Source organism: Schistocerca cancellata, chromosome 1 (genome assembly GCF_023864275.1).
Source record: "Schistocerca cancellata isolate TAMUIC-IGC-003103 chromosome 1, iqSchCanc2.1, whole genome shotgun sequence".
NCBI lineage: Eukaryota > Metazoa > Arthropoda > Insecta > Orthoptera > Acrididae > Schistocerca > Schistocerca cancellata.
The window spans coordinates 135879507-135900872 of NC_064626.1; positions in this window are offsets into that span (position 1 = coordinate 135879507).

Genomic DNA, 21366 nt, shown 5'->3' on the forward strand with positions numbered 1-21366 from the left:
ACATGCGTAAGCGCATGTTGTCTTTCACCCCTCTGTCTTGCATTCGCAGTTTCGCAAGTAATATAAGATATATCCCACCCTTTCTGAATGTAATAAAAGTCTTATTCACACCAAACACATTTCTCTTTGTTTTAAAACATCTTTAGTTGTCATTGTAACAATGTCGTTCTTCTTACAGATCTGTTTGCCAACACCTGCAAGATAAACCACCATCCCACCACAATAGAAAGACACATGAAAACGATAAGAATCAGTAACAAAAAATATCTCTTAACAATACAAAATACTTCAAATTCAAACGACAGTCAGAACTAGCAAAATGGTTCAAATGGCTCTGAGCACTATGGGACTCAACTGCTGAGGTCATTAGTCCCCTAGAACTTAGAACTAGTTAAACCTAACTAACCTAAGGACATCACAAACAGCCATGCCCGAGGCAGGAGTCGAACCTGCGACCGTAGCGGTCTTGCGGTTCCAGACTGCAGCGCCTTTAACCGCACGGCCACTTCGGCCGACCAGAACTAGCAAAACACATCGTGGAAAACTAGTAATAATAAAACATATAGTTGAAAAATCAGTCTCCTTCCAACTGACAACAAAATAGTAGCACATATAGCGGATAACACTCATGAAAAGCTACAAAAGGACGGTAATAAAGCAGCGTTAAGAAAGTAATAATCTGCACACATAGAAGTTAAAGCATTTCATTGCCCCTTTACACACACACACACACACACACACACACACACACACACACACAGCCAGCGTTGTGGCCGAGTGGTTATAGGCGCTTCAGTCCGGAACCGCGCTTCTGCTGCGGTCGCAGGTTCGAATCCTGCCTCGGGCATGGATGTGTGTGATGTCCTTAGGTTAGTTGGGTTTAAGTACTTCTAAGTCCAGGGGACTGATGACCTCAGATGTTAAGTCCCGTAGTGCTTAGAGCCATTTGAAGCATTTGAACACACACACATACACACAAGAATATCAGATGCATACACAACAAAACAAAACAAAATAGAATAGAATCAAACCCTGCAATATCAAAACGAAGTGCATGAAGCCTACATGAATCAATACATTATGCGAGCAAAAACTCATTCCGTGTCAATGAAGTGCAATATACTATAACTGAACATCTCTGTGTAGAAGAACGTCAAGAGTGAACTGTGAAACAAACAAGTCCGATTAACAATAGTACTCTGTCCAATCACATTGACGTGACCACCTGTCAAAAAGCCTCACTATAGTCCCCAGAGATAGACGCGTGCTTGTGTTGACCCATTGTGCCTTCCGGAATGACCAGATGACCCAGGGAACACCACGAAAACTTTGCGCGGACCATATAACGCTCCATCTTCCGGCCATGACCCTTCCGACGATTGTTCAAATGGTTCAAAAGGCTCTAAGCACCATGGGACTTTACATCTGAGGTCATCAGTCCCCTACACTTAGAACTGCTTGAACCTAACTAACCTAAGGACATCACACACATCCATGCCCGAGGCAGGATTCGAACCTGCGGCCGTAGCAACAGAGCGGTTCCGGACTGAAGCGCCTAGAACCGCTCGGCCACAACGGCTGGCTCCGACGATTGCTGCAGGGGATTTGTTTTCAGACGTTTCACGCCGGACATGAAAACAGAGATCTGACCGATGAAGAGTGAAAGGTGATTCACCTGAAAAGCCCACATGTCGCCACTTAGCGGATGTCCAGCTGCTGTACTGGAGTGCAAATTCCAGTCATCGTCACCGGTGAACAGAATTCAGCGTGGGTACGTGAATCAGACGCCTGCTGCCGAGACCCGTACGCAGCAACGTTCGCTGAACGCTCCTTGAGTGTGAGGGGTAGCTCGTCGCTGGTAGCCCCTCGGCTCATCTGGACGGTCAATTGGTCAACAGTGGCAGGTCTGTTCGCCCCTACACAACTCTGAAGCCGTCTTTCACACCTGTCATCTGTGGCCCGCGGTGCGCTACAGTTGGCTCAGCGCCACGATTTCGCCATGCACGGTATACTTTAACCACGGTGGCACGCTAACAGTTTACAAACTTAGCTGTTTCGGAAATGCTTCCACCCTTGGCAGAAAGACGATGTTCATTCCGTTTTCGACGTCAGAGAAATCGCTCCCTTTCCGCACGGAGACGATTTATATAATCTCCACTGGTAGTGCTGCCACCGTCTACGTCAGACATTGGCGGTGGTCATGTTAATGTTACTGTACCGTTTATTTTAATACTCTGTAACAGTAATAGCCGACCGCGGTGGCCGTGCGGTTCTGGCGCTGCAGTCCGGAACCGCGGGACTGCTACGGTCGCAGGTTCAAATCCTGCCTTGGGCATGGGTGTGTGTGATGTCCTTAGGTTAGTTAGGTTTAAGTAGTTCTAAGTTCTAGGGGACTCCTGACCTAAGATGTTGAGTCCCATAGTGCTCAGAGCCATTTGAACCATTTTGTAACAGTAATAATTGAAAACATGAGAAGTGATCACGATTTTGGCAAAAAATATTTGTAAGAAAAACCACTTTGTTCCTGTGACCACAGAAGGTGCTTTAAAACAAACCGAACCAAATAACGGTTATAGCCTAAATAAGACTTTTATTACAGTCAGAAAAGACGGTGTGTCCAGAATGAGATTTTCACTCTGCAGCGGAGTGTGCGCTGATGCGAAACTTCCTGGCAGATTAAAACTGTGTGCCAGACCGAGACTCGAACTCGGGACCCGGCACACAGTTTTAATCTGCCAGGAAGTTTCATATTAGCGCATACTGCGCTGCACAGTGAAATTCTCATTCTGGAAACATCCCCCACGCTGTGGCTAAGCCATGTCTCCGCAATATCCTTTCTTTCAGGAGTGCTAGTTCTGCAAGGTTTGCAGGAGAGCTTCTGTAAAGTTTGGAAGGTAGGAGACGAAGTACTGGCAGAAGTGAAGCTCTGAGGACGGGACGTGAGTCGTGCTTGGGTAGCTCAGTTGGTAGAGCACATGCCTGCGAAAGGCAAAGGTCCCGAGTTCGAGTCTCGGTCCGGCACACAGTTTTAATCTGCCAGGAAGTTTCAGCGGGTGTGTATTTTATTTTGCAAGTGTACGCTATCGCTCAAAAATTTTTGAACATTAGTGATTTTTCTTTTTTGAGGAAAAAGTGCAAATTGGAACCACAAATGTTAGAAATACTCACAGCGTAAGAAGTGTGTCAGAACTCTCCATTACATTGATTAAATGTCACATTGAGTATCCAACGCAATATAGACAACTTAAGGTTCAGATATCAACAGTAACAATCTGAGGGCGAAACATGGGAGCGCGATTCTAAGCATTTTGGTGAGACGAGGTCTATCCGCGAGAGTAAAATTTCAAAAGACTTGCTAGAGAGCTCGGAGACGGAAGACGTGTCACGCTGCCCTCACGTCGGTGATGGCAGGTCTTACCACACTCAAGGGCTGATTTCATTTACGTAGCCAGGAGAATTTTAGATGGCTTAACTACGCTTGAAAATGGAATTCAAGGTAAAATTCGGAATTATAGCGTAAAGCGCAATTGCTGGGTTAGGCTCGTGATTCGAGTTTTTCGATAATCCCATGTTTTGCTTATCAGTTAGAGAAGGCTCCTTATCCTTATTTTCGCCGGTTTTCGAGTTGCTGATTGGAATGTTTAGCCATGGACACTGTCGTGGGGATGGGAATGTTCTATGTTCGGTTTGTTCGGGTGCTCTTGTGGGGGTCGGCTCTCGCCTTTCGGTCGGAGTAGGTTACAAGACTGAGCTCTCACTGCTCTGTACAGCTTGCCTTCCGTTGGCTGTCTAATAAACTTTTATTTAATTGTAACCGTTTGACGAAGTTGCTGAAGTTTCGACTTCAACGTAACTTTCTGAATACAGTTGGCAATTGACCGTTCTACGTACAAGCGGCCTATGTTGTCTGTCTTGAGCAGTTATGGCTAAAGTTGACTGTATCGGAGTTACTGTGTGACTTTGCTTGTTAAAATCAATCACTGTACCGTCAGTGACTGTGTGGCGAGCCTTCTTCGTCTCCCTCAGGGGCGCATTTGTATTGCTAGGAAGTCTTTAGTCTGAAACAACCAGACCAGGATAATTTGTTTCGGGCTATACTCGCGACATTATCATCACCACGACGGGACGTCGAAGCAACCAGCCATCGCCTCCGGTACGCCAGATCGTGTCCTTGCAGTTAAGAAGACAGCTGGGTAATGTACACCCGCAGCACCGGCAAAGCAGGCAATTTTGCTAGGTGATAATCAGAGCTCAGTAGAGCGCGCCTGTTCGTCTTTTCTAATCTTGTTCTGTCTTGGGTGTTCATTGTCTGAGTTCTCACTACTGTAGCAGCAATTAATGTTGGGTTGGCTGTGTGCTTCTGTTAATATTTGAGTTGCAAGGAACTGGCTCCACATACCACTTCGTCATAAATGTCACAATCTAGTTTAGGGACAACTTCACCTTCACAGCATTTATTTGAGTATCCAATTTGAGCCAATTTGATGTATTGTAAATGTTTTATGTGTTTTGTTTATTATTTTGAGTTTAGTCATAATAAATCATATTGTTACTTTGGACAGAACTTTCATTCTGTTAATCGGTAGAGCAACCCTATCATTTCTCACTACGTTAATGAAACTTTCCTTTATTTAACTTATTTATCAAATTAAATTATTGCAGGTGCCAAACTCTTTTCTACTCCACTTGCAGGGTCGATTACAGTCAGTTCGCGTTTCTTTTTAATCCATGTGCAACAGCAAAAGTCGGAGTTAGAATAGGGGGGGCTTGGAGCATCATTTACATATGAAGATTCTAGAAGAATTTAGTGTTAAATATACAGCTAGCCCCGGCACCTCGCACTCTTTCTGCATTGTTCCGTTCATTTTTACAAGATCACCAGTATCACCAGTCTTACCACATGCAAAACATCACCTGACTATGAGGAAACTCCGTCCGTGCTTTAATGTTGGAGATACACATTGGTGTAGCATTCGTCCACCCGGCAAAGACATGCTTCGCTTGGTGCCAAAGACCTCAATTTTCGATTCGTCACTGAAAAGTATCTTTTTCAACCGATTTACTGCCCAATATTCATGTTGTCTTGCCTAGTGTGAACTCTTCTGCCTAATTAATTGCCGTCAGCAATGCTTTCTTAGCGGCCACATGGCCGTTAAGGTTCACTGCCTCAAGATGTTTTTTCGCACTACTTACACTCACCGGCTTTTGCCTATTATGGTTGAGTTATGCTGCTAAAACTGGCACTGTTTTGATACGATCAAGCTTACTTGTGACTACTATATATTTACCATCACTTTTTGGTGTGACGTTTGGCCTACCCTTTCGATGTCGGTCCATATTGTGCTCATTATCCGCATGCCTCTGCAGGGTATAATGGGTAATCCCAAGGAAATATGTTCTTGGCGTGCTGTTTGTCGCGCAGAAAGAGCTGTTGTATGTCAAGTCACATCTTCGGAACGTTTTTCTGTTGAAAATTCCTTTCGTTGTCCCATTATCGAAATTAGAATTACATTAATACCTTCAGCAGCTGATATATATCAATGGGGACAGGTGAAAATGTGTGCCCCCACCGGGACTCCAAGCCGGGATCTCCTTTTTACATGGCAGACACTCTGTCCATCTGAGCCACTGAGGGCACAGAGGATACTGCGACTGCAGGGACTATCTCCCGCACGCCTCCCGGGAGACCCACATTCTCACCTTGTATGTCCACACACTATATTCGTAGTGTCCTAACCCAACACACTCATTACTCGTGGAAGACATTCTTACCAAGTCCCGTAAGAGTTCGGGGAATATGTACGCATCCGCACAGAAGAAGAAGGTCAAGGCCGGTATTGCCAGAACTATGTACTTATATTGATATGGTGTCTGTTCTTTCGGACATGTCCGGAAGAGCAGACACCATACCCACATACACTACTGGCCATTAAAATTGCTACACCAAAAAGATGACGTGCTACAGACCCGAAATTTAACCGACAGGAAGAATATGCTGTGATATGCAAATGATTAGCTTTTCACAGCATTCACACAAGGTTGGCGCCGGTGGCGACATCTACAACGTGCTGACATGAGGAAAGCTTACAACCGATTTCTCATACAGCAGTTGACTGGCGTTGCGTGGTGAAACGTTATTGTGATGCCTCGTGTAAGGAGGAGAAATGCGTACCATCACGTTTCCGAATTTGATAAAGGTCGGATTGTAGCCTATCGCGATTGCGGTTTATCGTATCGCGACATTTCTACTCTCGTTGGTCGAGATCCAATGACTGTTAGCAGAATATGGAATCGGTGGGTTCAGGAGGGTAATGCGGAACGCCGTGCTGGATCCCAACGGCCTCGTATCACTAGCAGTCGAGATGACAGGCATCTTATCCGGATCGTGCAGCCATGTCTCGATCCCTGAGTCAACAGACGGGGACGTTTGCAAGACAACAACCATCTGCACGAACAGTTCGACGATGTTTGCAGCAGCATGGACTATCAGCTCGGAGACCGTGGCTGCGGTTACCCTTGACGCTGCATCACAGACAGGAGAGCCTCCGATGGTGTACTTAACGACGAACCTGGGTGCACGAATGGCAAAACGTCATTTTTGGGGATGAATCCAGGTTCTGTTTACAGCATCATGGCGGTCGCATCCGTGTTTGGCGACATCGCGGTAAACGCACATTGGAAGGGTGTATTCGTCATCGCCGTACTGGCGTATCACGCGGCATGATGGTATGGGGTGCCATTGGTTACACGTCTCGGTCACATCTTGTTCGCATTGACCGCACTTTGAACAGTGGACGTTACATTTCAGATATGTTACGACCCGTTGGTCTCCCCTTCATTCGATCCCTGCGAAACCCTACATTTCAGCAGGATAATGCACGACCGCATGTTGCAGGCCCTTCTGGATGCAGAAAATGTTCGACTGCTGCCCTGGCCAGCACATTCTTCAGATATATCACCAATTGAAAACGTCTGGTCAGTGGTGGCCGAGCAACTGGCTCGTCAGAATACACCAGTCACTACCCTTGATGAACTGTAGTATCATGTTGAAGCAGCATGGACAGCTGTACCTGTACACATCATCCAAGTTCTGTTTGACTCAACGCCCAGGCGTATGAAGGCCGTTATTACGGCCAGAGGTGGTTCTTTTGGGTACTGATTTCTCAGGATCTGTCCAAATTGCATGAAAATGTTATCACTTGTCAGTTCTGGTATAATATATTTGTCCAATGAATACCCGTTTATCATCTTCATTTCTTCTTGGTGTAGCAATTTTAATGGCCAGTAGTGTAAGTATATCCCATTATCGATATTTACACTGAGCACTCGCTGAATTTCCCATTTGATATCCCGTGCAAAACTATATGCCCCTTTCTTACCTGTAATTGTGTTTACAGATATTTTTTACGCCATCTAGTAAGGAAAGATTATATTATGGTACCATAATACAAAATTAGCGGCATGCAGTGCCTGCAACCTTAACAGTATAACAAGAGAAAGTTATGTTTTGAACGATTTCCTTTTTAGAGTCGTGGAACACTGCTTTTAAACTTTATATTGAGCTTGACACTGGGGAAACAATATGGGTATTCGTATTTGAAGCTGGTTTTATCTTACTTTCAGACCGTTCGAAAACTTTTGCGTGGTAGTGTAGATTACAGCAAGAAAAAGGCGATTCAGTGTGTAAAACGATTGTTTCTATGCTCCTGCGGAAAATTACCACTCCAAGAAACTTGCTTAAGTAACGTGTTCACCGCTTCCCCTGCATTTTTCGCTGCTCTTTTCCTCTAGTGGAGTAGTTTGTAACGTAAGCCAGACATCGGTCGGTATACGCACACGCAGCTTTTGAGGCCGGCTGTTTTTTGTTTTTGTGTCTTTTTTCCGCAGTGCAGACGGTGCCTGTGTTTGGCGCCAGGGCGGCGCTGGAGGAAGAAGGCTGCCACTCTCTAACGAGGCGCCAGATGCTCCGCAGAAACAGAGCCTTCAGCCGTGGCAGCGCCGAGCACGCCGTGCCGCGACGAGATAACAGCCTCCAGTCGCGACCGCGCGGGCACAGCCAGACACAGCCGGTGCTTGCCTGGTTTGGTGGGGGGTGGTGGGGGGGGGGGGCAGGCGGCGGCTGCTCACCTCACCTCACCTCGCCGCTACCTGCCCGCCGTGGGCCTGCTGTGCGGCAGGGGGCGGCGCGTCTGGCGCCACACCGCGGTATCTGCAGCCAGCCGCCCCCGGGGGCGGGCTGCGGCTTTAATGCCGCCCCCAGGCCGCAGCTGCAGCCACGATAGCCGGCAGCGCGCTCATTAGCCTCTGCTAACCAGCCTCTCCGCGGATTATAAGGAGCCCAAACAAGAGCGTGCAGCGCGCGGCTCTTTCATCTTTTCGTCCGGCTGCTGCTCCGATAACGCCAGACACTCCCGCAGCAAACCGCACGCGCTCCTCGTGCCTCCAGGTGGCTACACTCGCAGATTAAGCGTATTTTTAAAGCAACAGACTAACTAAAATCCTCTTGAGAGGTGGCATGAGCCCCCTCTCATATTTCTATCTTAGTCTGAGCAATTCGATCTTCCTCTCTAATTGCATGCGGTGAAAAGTCGCTATTCCTTCACACGCGGACTTCCCACGCAGCGTCTCTCGTCACCCGGGTGGTCCGGTGACAGGCAAGCTCTGCTGCTCTTGAAAGGGTGAAGCCGACGGGTGTGAGGGAGGTGGACATTTGCCACAACAAGTATGTCTACCACAATCTGCGACATATTCGCGAAGGGAACAGTGACCCGAAAATGTAGAATAAATTTCTCTCATTTCACGTCTGTGGTCACAAACTTGTAGGTGCTCAGAGTAGCGGTTTCGGTCAGCAATGACCATCTTCAGGTCTGTTTCATAAAAAAACATCTCCTAATGTACTGGAGCCGTAGTGGCATCGTCAAATGCTAAACACAAAACCAGCCCCAGCATTTGACGATGTCACCACATCTCTAGTATACTAGGACATGTTCTTTTTTATAAAACAGACCTGAAGATGGCTGTTGTTTAGCGAAACCGGTAGTCCTAGAACCTACAAGTTTGTGACCATAGACGTGAAATTAAAGCAAGGTATGTGTACATTAGCTTTAGAGCTTGAAACGCGGTTTTCTCACTCCTTATAACATTCATTTAGATGAAAACTCAAATAATCTGTGATACCGTGACGTCAGCTTCGTCAAAATTTAAATATTTTTCTTTTATCCTTTCTTGTGATTTTTGGGTCTGCGCCTTACTTCTACTCATTGCGTCTCCAACAACCGTCGTTTCGTGATCGGTTTTCCTATTACCCCAGTATTTTTTAAGCCTTCGTATTTTTAATCTTTCGTCCCCACTCCCTCCCTCCCCCCTCCCTCCATACCACAGGTATCTAGTCTTATAAAATCTGTATAACATGAAACAGTATTCGATTGCAAAAAATATTTTTATTTTTATTTTTAATCGTTTTCGATCCGTATGGTCATCTATCTTGCCAGACTAGTGCAGAGGGTGGAAAAAATAAAACAGGCCCGGAAAATGCACTGATCATAAGTAACTGGAAGCCCCTTTGTAATGCTGAATTGAGCGCTAGCTGTCACGAGAGGTGGAAAGGAAAGAATAAAGGAGGGGGAGAGGGGGTGTTACAGTGAGTGACTTCGAACGTGGACCGGTCATCAGATGTCATCTGAGCAACAAATCCATCAGGGACGTTTCAGCAAATCACGCTGTAAAAAACCCGTCTTCTTTCGCTGAACATCCTAAAGTTAGTGGGCATTGTAAACCGACGCTCGATTCTACGTGTAATACCTACAGAGAAAAAAATTAACCCACTTGGAAGAGTTCGAGATAAACAAATTTCGCAAGCGCTAAAAAAAAACTTAAGGCTTAACAATCATCTGCTCACTAAAAACCAAATTTTCTGTGATACCATGACGTTAGCTTCGTCAAAATTAGGTAGTTTTCTTTTACCTTTTCTTGTTACTTTTGGGTCTGTGCCTTACTTCTGCTGCCTTCGTCTCCAACAGCCGTCGTCTCGTGATCGGTTTTCCTATCACCCCAATATTTTTTTAAGCCTTCGTGTTTTTTTAATTTTTCGCTCCTCCCCCCCCCCCCTCCCTTCGTATGTTAACCACCTCCTACACTTTCCCCCCTCTCCTCCCCCACCCTAATCCTTCTCCCTATTCACTCAGGTTGATATTTCAGTCCCTCTTAATAGCTGTCAGTTTACTGAAATAGTTATTTTATATTTTACTGAATTCTGTCGTTTTAATTGTCTCTGTTCAGCATTTACTTTAAACCAGATCCTTTCTACTATCAGCACCGCAACTCGGCACTTTCACTGAGTTTCGCTCTCACGTTAATCCACTGAGTGGCCCACTTGTTTCAGCATATACATCGTCCACGGCTGAAAGCAAGGGGAAACTATGGCCGTAATTTTTCCGAGGGCATGCAGCTTTACTGTATGCTTAAATGATGATGGCGTCCTCTTGGGTAAAATATTCCGGAGGTAAAATAGTCCCCCATCCGGGTCTCCGGGCGGGACTACTCAAGAGGATGTCGTTATCAGGAGAAAGGAAACTGACGTTCTACGGATCGGAGCGTGGAATGTCAGATCCCTTAATCGGGCAGGTAGGTTAGACAAAGTTCGGTGGAAGAAGGAACAAGACTTCTGGTCAGGTGACTACAGGGTTACAAAAACAAAATCAAATAGGGGTAATGCAGGAGTAGGTTTAATAATGAATAGGAAAATAGGAATGCTACTACGAAAGCATAGTGAACGCATTATTGTGGCCAAGATAGATACGAAGCCCACGCCTACTACAGTAGTACAAGTTTATATGCCAACTAGCTCTGCAGATGACGAATAAATTGAAGAAATGTAAGATGAAATAAAAGAAATTATTCAGATTGTGAAGGGAGACGAAAATTTAATAGTCATGGGTGACTGGAATTCGGAAGTAGGAAAAGGGAGAGAAGGAAACGCACAAGGTGAATATGGATTGGGGGTAAGAAGTGAAAGAGGAAGCCGCCTGGTAGAATTTTGCACAGAGCACAACTTAATCATAGGTAACATTTCAAGAATCATGAAAGACGGTTGTATACATGGAAGAAGGCTGGAGATACTGACAGGTTTCAGATAGATTATATAATGGTAAGACAGAGATTTAGGAACAAGGTTTTAAATTGTAAGACATTTCCAGGAGCAGATGTGGACTCTGACCACAATCTATTGGTTATGAGCTGTAGATTAAAACTGAAGAATCTGCAAAAAGGTGGGAATTTAAGGAGATGGGACCTGGATAAACAGACTAAACCAGAGGTTATACAGAGTTTCAAGGAGAGCATAACGGAACAATTGACAGGAATGAGGGAAAGAAGTACAGTAGAATAAGAATGGGTAGCTTTGAGGGATGAAGTAGTGAAGGCAGCAGAGGATCAAGTAGGTAAAAAGACAAGGGCTAGTAGAACTCCTTGGGTAACAGAAGAATATTGATTTTAATTGATGAAAGGAGAAAATATAAAAATGTAATAAATGAAGCAGGCAAAAAGGAATACAAACGTCTCAAAAATGAGATTGACAGGAAGTGCAAAATGGCTAAGCAGGGATGGTTAGAGGACAAATGTAAGGATGTAGAGGCTTATCTCACTAGGGGTAAGATAGATACAGCCTACAGGAAAATTAAAGAGACCTTCAGAGAAAAGAGATCCACTTGTCTGAATATCAAAAGCTCAGATGGAAACCCAGTTCTCAGCAAAGAAGGGAAAGCAGAAAGGTGGAAGGAGTATACAGAGGGTCTATACAAGGGTGATGTACTTGAGGTCTATATTATGGAAATGGAAGAGGATGGAGATGAAGATGAAGTGGGAGATATAATACTGCGTGAAGAGTTTGACAGAGCACTGAAAGACCTGAGTCGAAACAAGGCCCCCGGAGTAGACAACATTCCATTAGAACTGCTGACAGCCTTGGGAGAGCCAGTCCTGACGAAACTCTACCATCTGGTAAGAAAGATGTATGAAACAGGCGAAATACCCTCAGAATTTAAGAAGAATATAATTTCAACCCCAAAGAAAGCAGGTGTTGACAAATGTGAAAATTACCGAACTATCAGTTTAATAAGTCATGGCTGCAAAATACTAACGCGGAACTGGTAGAAGCCGACGTCGGGGAAGATCAGTTCGGATTCCGTAGCAATGTTGGAAGACGTGAGGCAATACTGACCCTACGACTTATCTTAGAAGCTAGATCAAGGAAAGGCATACCTATGTTTCTAACATTTGTAGACTTAGAGAAAGCTTCTGACAATGTTGACTGGAATACGCTCTTTCAAATTCTAAAGGTGGCAGGGGTAAAATACAGGGAGCGAAAGGCTATTTACAATTTGTGCAGAAACCAGATGGCAATTATAAGAGTCGAGGGACATGAAAGGGAAGCAGTGGTTGGCAAGGGAGTGAGACAGGGTTGTAGTCTCTCCCGGATGTTATTCAATCTGTATATTGAGCAAGCAGTAAAGGAAACAAAAGAAAAATTCGGAGTAGGTATTAAAATCCATGGAGAAGAAATAAAAACGTTGAGGTTCTCCGATGACATTGTAATTCTGTCAGAGATAGAAAAGGACTTGGAAGAGCAGTTGAATGGAATGGATAGTGTCTTGAAACGAGGGTATAAGACGAACATCAAGAAAAGCAAAACAAGGATAATGGAATGTAGTCGAATTAAGTCGGGTGATGCTGAGGGAATTAGATTAGTAAATGAGACACTTAAAGTAGCAAAGGAATTTTGCTATTTGGGGAGCAAAATAACTGATGATGGTCGAAGTAGAGAGGATATAAAATGTAGACTGGCAATGGCAAGGAAAGCGTTTCTGAAGAAGATAAATTTGTTAACATCGAGTATAGATTTAAGGGTCAGGAAGTCATTTCTGAAAGTATTTGTATGGAGTGTAGCAATGTGTGGAAGTGAAACATGGACGATAAATAGTTTGGACAAGAAGAGAATAGAAGCTTTTGAAATGTGGTGCTACAGAAGAATGCTGAAGATTAGATGGGTAAATCACATAACTAATGAGGAAGTATTGAATAGGATCGGGGAGAAAAGGAGTTTGTGGCACAACTTGACTAGAAGAAGGGATCGGTTAGTAGGACACGTTCTGTGGCATCGAGGGATCACCAATTTAGTATTGGAGGGCAGTGAGGAGGGTAAAATCGTAGAGGGAGACCAAGAGATGAACACACTAAGCAGATTCAGAAGGATCTGGTTGCAGTAGGTACTGGGAGATGAAGAAGCTTGCACAGGATAGAGTAGCATGGAGAGCTGCATCAAACCAGTCTCAGGACTGAAGACCACCACAACAACAACATACATCGTCCAGAACAGCATTTGTTTACCACTCCGATTTAAGGCTGTGACCGGTAACCTATCTTCGCACCGCGTATTATCGTGTTTTGGTGAGTTTCTACTTGGTTGCTAATCCCGCGCTCTCCCAGATTTACTTGTTATGAATGTTATAGTTTTACTTTCTAATTCAGAGTTTTTCACTCGCCATATCAGGCTTCACTGTGTCCATATTTGACGATTACGGTCTTCACTTTAACGCCACCACGGCAATGGCTTTTAATGAGAGAAATGCGGCCCCGATATTCAAGGCGAGTGAATTACTTTAGTTTTCACCTTTAGGATAGTTATCCCATTGATAGGTCTTACATGGGTAACGAATTACGAGTTAGAGATTTTGTGAAGATACGCTAACCAAGCGAAATCCGTCATTATTAATAAGGGGCTTGCAACAAAGACGGTTTTCTATTTCTGGAAAATGTAAAGTAATGATTTATCGACAATAACATTCCTGATATAGACTGGCTTGTCGATGAGTCTGACCTGAACCCACAGGAACACCTTCGAGATGGGTTCGAAGGTCGACTCCAGATCCTTGCTTCTAACATTACTGCCTCCTTTGGTTTCGGCACTTGGGGAAGCATGCACTGCCATTCCTCGACGGACATTAAGACACCTCACTGAAAGTACCCCAGCAGAGCTGAAGCCGTCATGAGGGCGAAGGTGAACAAACCACATTTTAATATTCACTATCAGGTGTCCAGATATTCTTCGGCCAGATCGTATATTTACAATACGAATGACATGGGATTCACCCCAGCTTATGAAAATCACAGAACATACTGGAAATAGCCACTGTCATCTTCGATGCAGCACTGTGCTCTATTTATCAAACTGCCAGAGACGCACAGCAGTTCTCCTTTATAGCAGCAATTGGCGTTTCCACTATTCCACTGTAGCTGTTCCACTGCGTCAGGATTATTTAAAAACATCTTGTTGTATACATGGGCAACGGCCTTGTCGCAGTGGATACACTGGTTCCCGTGAGATCACCGAAGTTAAGCGCTGTCGGGCGTGTCTGGCACTTGGATGGGTGACCATCCAGCCGCCATGCGCTGTTGCCATTTTTCGGGGTGCACTCAGCCTCGTGATGCCAATTGAGGAGCTACTCGACCGAATAGTAGTTGCTCCGGTCAAAGAAAACCATCATAACGACCGGGAGAGCGGTGTGCTGACCACACGCCCCTCCTATCCGCATCCTAAATGAGGATGACACGGCGGTCGGATGGTCCCCATGGGCCTGAAGACGGAGTGCTTTGTTGTATACACCAAATATTCTTGGCGTACAACGTAAATGTTGCATGAAGAGAACCCCCTAACGCCGAAAGTAGTTGTGGGTTTAGGCAAACTGCAGCAGAAATGAGGGCAACATAGACTAGCAACAATTTAGAATCATTTGTTAAATGAAAACATACATTACGGAACTTGAGTCTGAAGAGGATGGATGGTACTGTAGTTTCACATTGAGTTGCACTGATGTAGTCCAGTGACTTTTGCGAGAGCCTGTTGAGAAATAATACCTCCGAATTCCTTATGTAAAAACTCATTTTTAAATAATGATGGAAGCTAAATAAGTGAATTAAAACCTGTGCCTACACCAGGATTTGAACCCGCGTCTCGTTGCTTACAACGAAGAAATGCTGACCACTACAGCACCACAGCTCTGTGGCTAGCATTGCTACATGGACTACCCAACTCCGATGCCCTTCCCATCACAAACTTCAGTTCATATCTTGACCTTATTCTCCCCCTAAATCGTCACTACTTTGAAGTAAAACAGACTTTATTAACATTCCAAACCTTTCATGTCTACATATTTATTCCTCAACATTGTCACCCTAGTGACGAAGACATTTCTCTCAACGAGACACCTTGTAAGTAGACTGTTTATATGTTTGTATGTTGGCAGCGCGATAGACTGCATTAATAACGCTGACAGCGCTGTGCGCTCTCTGTAAGAGACTCTGTGGCTGGTCGGACTCACAGTTGGATGTTAATAGTCAGCAGTGATGGAAGTTAGGAGTTAATAGCCAGCAGTGATGGAGGTTAGAGGTTAATAATTAGCAGATGGAAGGGGATAGCCAGCAGTGTTGGAAGTTGGAAGTTAATAGCAGTGATGGAGGTTAGACGTCTGAAGTGTTAGCGAACCGTCTGGACATGTCCGCCAGGGAGTTTTAATTTTGTTGACGATTATATAACTTTTCGAACTGGATGTCACGGACTATTATACACTCCTGGAAATGGAAAAAAGAACACATTGACACCGGTGTGTCAGATCCACCATACTTGCTCCGGACACTGCGAGAGGGCTGTACAAGCAATGATCACACGCACGGCACAGAGGACACACCAGGAACCGCGGTGTTGGCCGTCGAATGGCGCTAGCTGCGCAGCATTTGTGCACCGCCGCCGTCAGTGTCAGCCAGTTTGCCGTGGCATACGGAGCTCCATCGCAGTCTTTAACACTGGTAGCATGCCGCGACAGCGTGGACGTGAACCGTATGTGCAGTTGACGGACTTTGAGCGAGGGCGTATAGTGGGCAAGCGGGAGGCCGGGTGGACGTACCGCCGAATTGCTCAACACGTGGGGCGTGAGGTCTCCACAGTACACCGATGTTGTCACCAGTGGTCGGCGGAAGGTGCACGTGCCCGTCGACCTGGGACCGGACCGCAGCGACGCACGGATGCACGCTAAGACCGTAGGATCCTACGCAGTGCCGTAGGGGACCGCACCGCCACTTCCCAGCAAATTAGGGACACTGTTGCTCCTGGGGTATCGGCGAGGACCATTCGCAACCGTCTCCATGAAGCTGGGCTACGGTCCCGCACACCGTTAGGCCGTCTTCCGCTCACGCCCCGACATCGTGCAGCCCGCCTCCAGTGGTGTCGCGAAAGGCGTGAATGGAGGGACGAATGGAGACGTGTCTTCTTCAGCGATGAGAGTCGCTTCTGCCTTGGTGCCAATGATGGTCGTATGCGTGTTTGGCGCCGTGCAGGTGAGCGCCACAATCAGGACTGCATACGACCGAGGCACACAGGGCCAACACCCGGCATCATGGTGTGGGGAGCGATCTCCTACACTGGCCGTACACCACTGGTGATCGTCGAGGGGACACTGAATAGTGCACGGTACATCCAAACCGTCATCGAACCCATCGTTCTACCATTCCTAGACCGGCAAGGGAACTTGCTGTTCCAACAGGACAATGCACGTCCGCATGTATCCCGTGCCACCCAACGTGCTCTAGAAGGTGTAAGTCAACTACCCTGGCCAGCAAGATCTACGGATCTGTCCCCCATTGAGCATGTTTGGGACTGGATGAAGCGTCGTCTCACGCGGTCTGCACGTCCAGCACGAACGCTGGTCCAACTGAGGCGCCAGGTGGAAATGGCATGGCAAGCCGTTCCACGGGACTACATCCAGCATCTCTACGATCGTCTCCATGGGAGAATAGCAGCCTGCATTGCTGCGAAAGGTGGATATACACTGTACTAGTGCCGACATTGTGCATGCTCTGTTGCCTGTGTCTATGTGCCTGTGGTTCTGTCAGTGTGATCATGTGATGTATCTGACCCCAGGAATGTGTCAATAAAGTTTCCCCTTCCTGGGACAATGAATTCACGGTGTTCTTATTTCAGTTTCCAGGAGTGTATAATTTTTGAACTGATTGTCACATGATTAAGGTAAAATCTGCAAAATACATTGTTTGCTCTGCAACAAAATCTTTCCTTTGCTAACCACCTGCCTATTGGTAGTTAGAGCCTACAGTAGTTAGAATCTTTTATTTAGCTGGCTGTACTGGTTCTTGCTGTATCGCTGTAGTTCGTGTAATGAAGATTTCCTGTGAGGTAAGTGACTTATGAAATGTATGGGTTATTGTTAGAATTTCTTCTAATTCAGGGCCATTATTTTGTATTAATTAATAGGCAGATTAAGTTATCCTTGAATATTGTGGGTAATTAATGAAAAGGAAAAGTTTGAGTTGTGTTTGTGAGGGCAAATTCTGTAGGTCAGTGTTGAAATAATTAAAAAAAAATAACAAAGTGTCACTTGCATTCAATTGCACATAGCAGTTTCAGAATTAAATAACGTAGAAGAGTCACCTTTTCAGTTATTGCAATTTAATTTAAAAAATTATTAAACAAAGAAGCTTCAACCTGTGTCTCGACACCGTCACTGTAGTATGTGTTACTTTGTTGAAGAAGCCGCAACCTCATCTCTTCTTGCACCCCTTCCTCACTATCAGAGTGAAGTCCTCAAATGCGTTCTTTAAATTCTGAAAACAGATGAAGATCATATGGGGTCTAGTCATGACTTTGTGAAGGATGATCGATGATGGCAAACCCAAGGCCTCAGATTGTCGCAGATGCCTCAGGGCTCGTGTGTGGTCGGTCTGCCATTGTCGAACTGAAGGAGATGATGCTCCATGTTTTGACGAACTCTTCGAATTCGTGCTCCCAGTTTTCTACTGTTAGAGGTTGGATTAAAACCTGCTATTACTCGAGCTCTGACGTACACCTACTTAACAGCTTGTTTGTCCATATTTGGAACGAGATAAATCACTGCTTCTGCGTGTCAGTGGTCCGACAGTTTGTTGGTAGCTTTGTGGACGTATGTGGCATTACATGTCTATACAGACTTCATGTAATGAGCATAGATAACGAGCCTCTGATTTGTGTAAGAGGTGATGGCGCCCGATAACGACACAGGTAAGTTCCATAGGATTGAAATCAGGCAAATCTGGTCGTCGAGGCATCATAGTGTGTTCACTGTAATGCACCTCGAACCACTATAGCACGGTTCGGCTCCGAGACAAGGGACAATTATACTGCTGAAACATGACATCGCCGTCTGGGATGACATCAAGCATGAAGGGATGCAGGTGGTTCACAGCTGTCAGCGTGTCATCGATTACTACCACAGGAACCATGCAAGCGCAGGCTAATGACTCCCAGAGCACAATACTGCTCTCACCAACCAGCACGGTGCGAGCCGCCGTTCAACTCGATGGCAGCGATTTTGAAGACGGATCATCGATAACGTGTAGCAAAAATGTGATTTATATGAAGAGCAACCACGTTTCCATTGATCGACGGTCTAGTCCTGATCGCGCCATGCCCACTACAATCGTAATTGGGGATATTGCTGGGTCAACATGTGAACATGTAAGGATGGTCTGCTGCGGAGTTCCATGTTCAACAATGAACGATGAACCATGTGCTCCGAAACACTTGCGCGTGCACCAGCATTGTGCTCTTTCAACAGTGATGCCGTAGATCACCTTCTATCTCACTGTACAGAGCAGACAATCCTGCGAGCCCCACGTTCTGTGAAGAGTCGTGGACATCCAACCATTTAGTGCCTAGCGGTAGTTTCACTGTCCTTGCTGACGATGCTCACTACAGTAGCACGTGAACATTTGACCAGCTTCCCCGTCTTCGATATGCTCGTTCATAGGCTCTGTGTAATAATCATCTGGCCTTTGTAAGAGTCGCTTATATCAATGGATTTTCCCATTTGCAGCCCACGTCTTGGTGATTCCCCTTACACACTTTTGTTACCGCGTCACGTGCCAGCCACACCATCAGGCGGCTTCCAACGTCGAGGTGTGCGGTGGTCAGTGATCAGTGTAGTTACACAACTCAACGCCATGTTACACGCTAAAATTCGGCGTCCTCTGTCGGCAGAGAGTTGCAGCGAGAAAACCGACCGAGTAATGTGCATGACATGTAATATCTCAACCATTATTGAGAAAAGAATAATAATTTCGCAGGGACTACTTTTCAGCACGACCTTGCATTATGTCCTGTAGGTCTCTTTTTGGCGGCGCCTGTACATACGTCCTCGTCCTGTCTCGATTCACTGTGTTGATATTGTCGAACTAACACTTGACGCACTGAAAAGCGGAACCGTGCGTCCACTTACACCCCAATTTAGTGGATGGATGTTCGCTTGGGCACTATTCACGTGACGTAAGGTGGAACCATAACGAAGTCTGTATAGCGTGCGACTTCTATGGCGTCTGACCATAACTAAGTCGTCTCTGGCTTTGCCGGGATGGCGCCCTCTCTGTGAATTGCCGTGAACCTTATCTCTGGAGGGACCTGCAAACCTGACCCATCAGTCTGCCTCACAGATGAAAAAGACAGCGAGAAAGATCAGGTCATCAAGGTAGTCAGCAGACTGCACTACCTATGCTGGTGGTGCTCTCATGCACTTGTGACAAGCTTGTCAAGGCGTCTTGCTAAAAATATCCATACAATTATTCATCTTCTGTTCGTTCATCCACACATGAATTAAACAGGTTCTAGACATACCAGTTTGGTGAAATAATCTTGGTAATATGCGGGCACCAGACATTGTGTCACAAATGTCTACCTTGAGATAAAGCAACGGGTCTTCACAGTATTGATGGGAATTAGAAAATTCTCAGAAGAGTGCCTGTTCTCTCAGTCTAAATATCTTAACAGTCACAACCAAGCCTCATTTGAAAAACTGAAAAACTGAGGATCCGAAAGGCTTGATTCCATTTCATTGAGAAACCGCCGACAGAACACCCGAAAGCTCGGCTGGACGCGTTAACTCATGCATTACCTGGGATAGGCATTTCTCCTGTTCTTTAACACAAGTCGGTTCTGCGTCAGCTTCACAAATAATTTTCGGAAAGAGCTCGCCTTTTTTATCGCCCACTTCCTCTCAGTTTGGTGGGAATAAATCGAGATGTAAATGCAATAAGTGCACTTTTAGTGACATCTTACTTTACAGGTATTCTGATGAGCGGATCAGTGACAAGTCGACATCTATTGAACTGGGTGGTTTTTCTTGTTGAGTTGAAGATCACCAGAGCTTATAGAAACTTTTCCTGTAGCTTCTGATATAAGACATCTTTTATCAAAATATATAGTGCGATTTGTAGATAGTATATCAGGTTATGCAGCTCTTGGGTCTTTCTTCGTGGAAGCTGGAGAGTGACTTTAACAAAATGCATAAGAACTTAGTATTTACAGCAGAGAATGAGCAACAAGGAGTTCTCAGTTATCTCGATTTGAGGATCGAGGATAAGAATAACAAGTCTGCGATAGTATTATTTAGGAAAACCATGTTTACAGATGCAGAAACTGATAAAATCTCTTGCCATATCTATAAACATAAGTTATCATTTTTTTAAAAAATGCTGAGCACAGGGCTAATTCCATTACGTTAACTCCTAAGAACAAAAGTGAAGAACTGGAAACACTTAGGCAAGTAGACTTCGGTTTTGACGAAGGTGTAATGGATAGGATGGATGCACCTGTAGGGTACAGAGACTGACAACACGAGAAAAACCCGCAGAAATGTAGTGTCATGTCATATTGGAAAACTAAGTGGGTGAGCCAAATGAAAACCTTAAATATTTTTTTAAATATTATTTATTGTGCAGAAGTGATACAAAGCTGTATCACTTTTCAACATAATCTCCCCCACGCTCAATGCAAGTCCTCCAGCGCTTACAAAGTGCATAAATTCCTTTAGAAAAAAATTCTTTTGGTAGTCCGCGCAACCACTCATGCACGGCGTGGCGTACCTCTTCATCAGAACGGAATTTGTTTCCTCCCATTGCGTCTTTGAGTGGACCAAACATATGGAAATCACTTATTCTGTTCGAAACTTCTTTGGTTTTGGTGATGAGGAATGGCGCCATTCCTTGCTCGCTCTCTTCGATTCCGATTGATGAAAGTGAACCCAGGTTTCGTCCCCAGTAACTATTCTTGCAAGGAAGCCATCACCTCCTCATTCAAAGCGCCGAAGAAGTTCTTCACAAGCATCAATACTTCGTTCTCTCATTTCAGGAGTCAGCTGCCGTCGCACCCATCTTGCAGTCATTTTGTGAAACTGGAGCACATCATGCACAATGTGGTGTGCTGACCCATGACTGATCTGTAAACATGCTGCAATGTCATTTAGAGTCACTCGGCGGTTTCCTTCGCTATGGCAT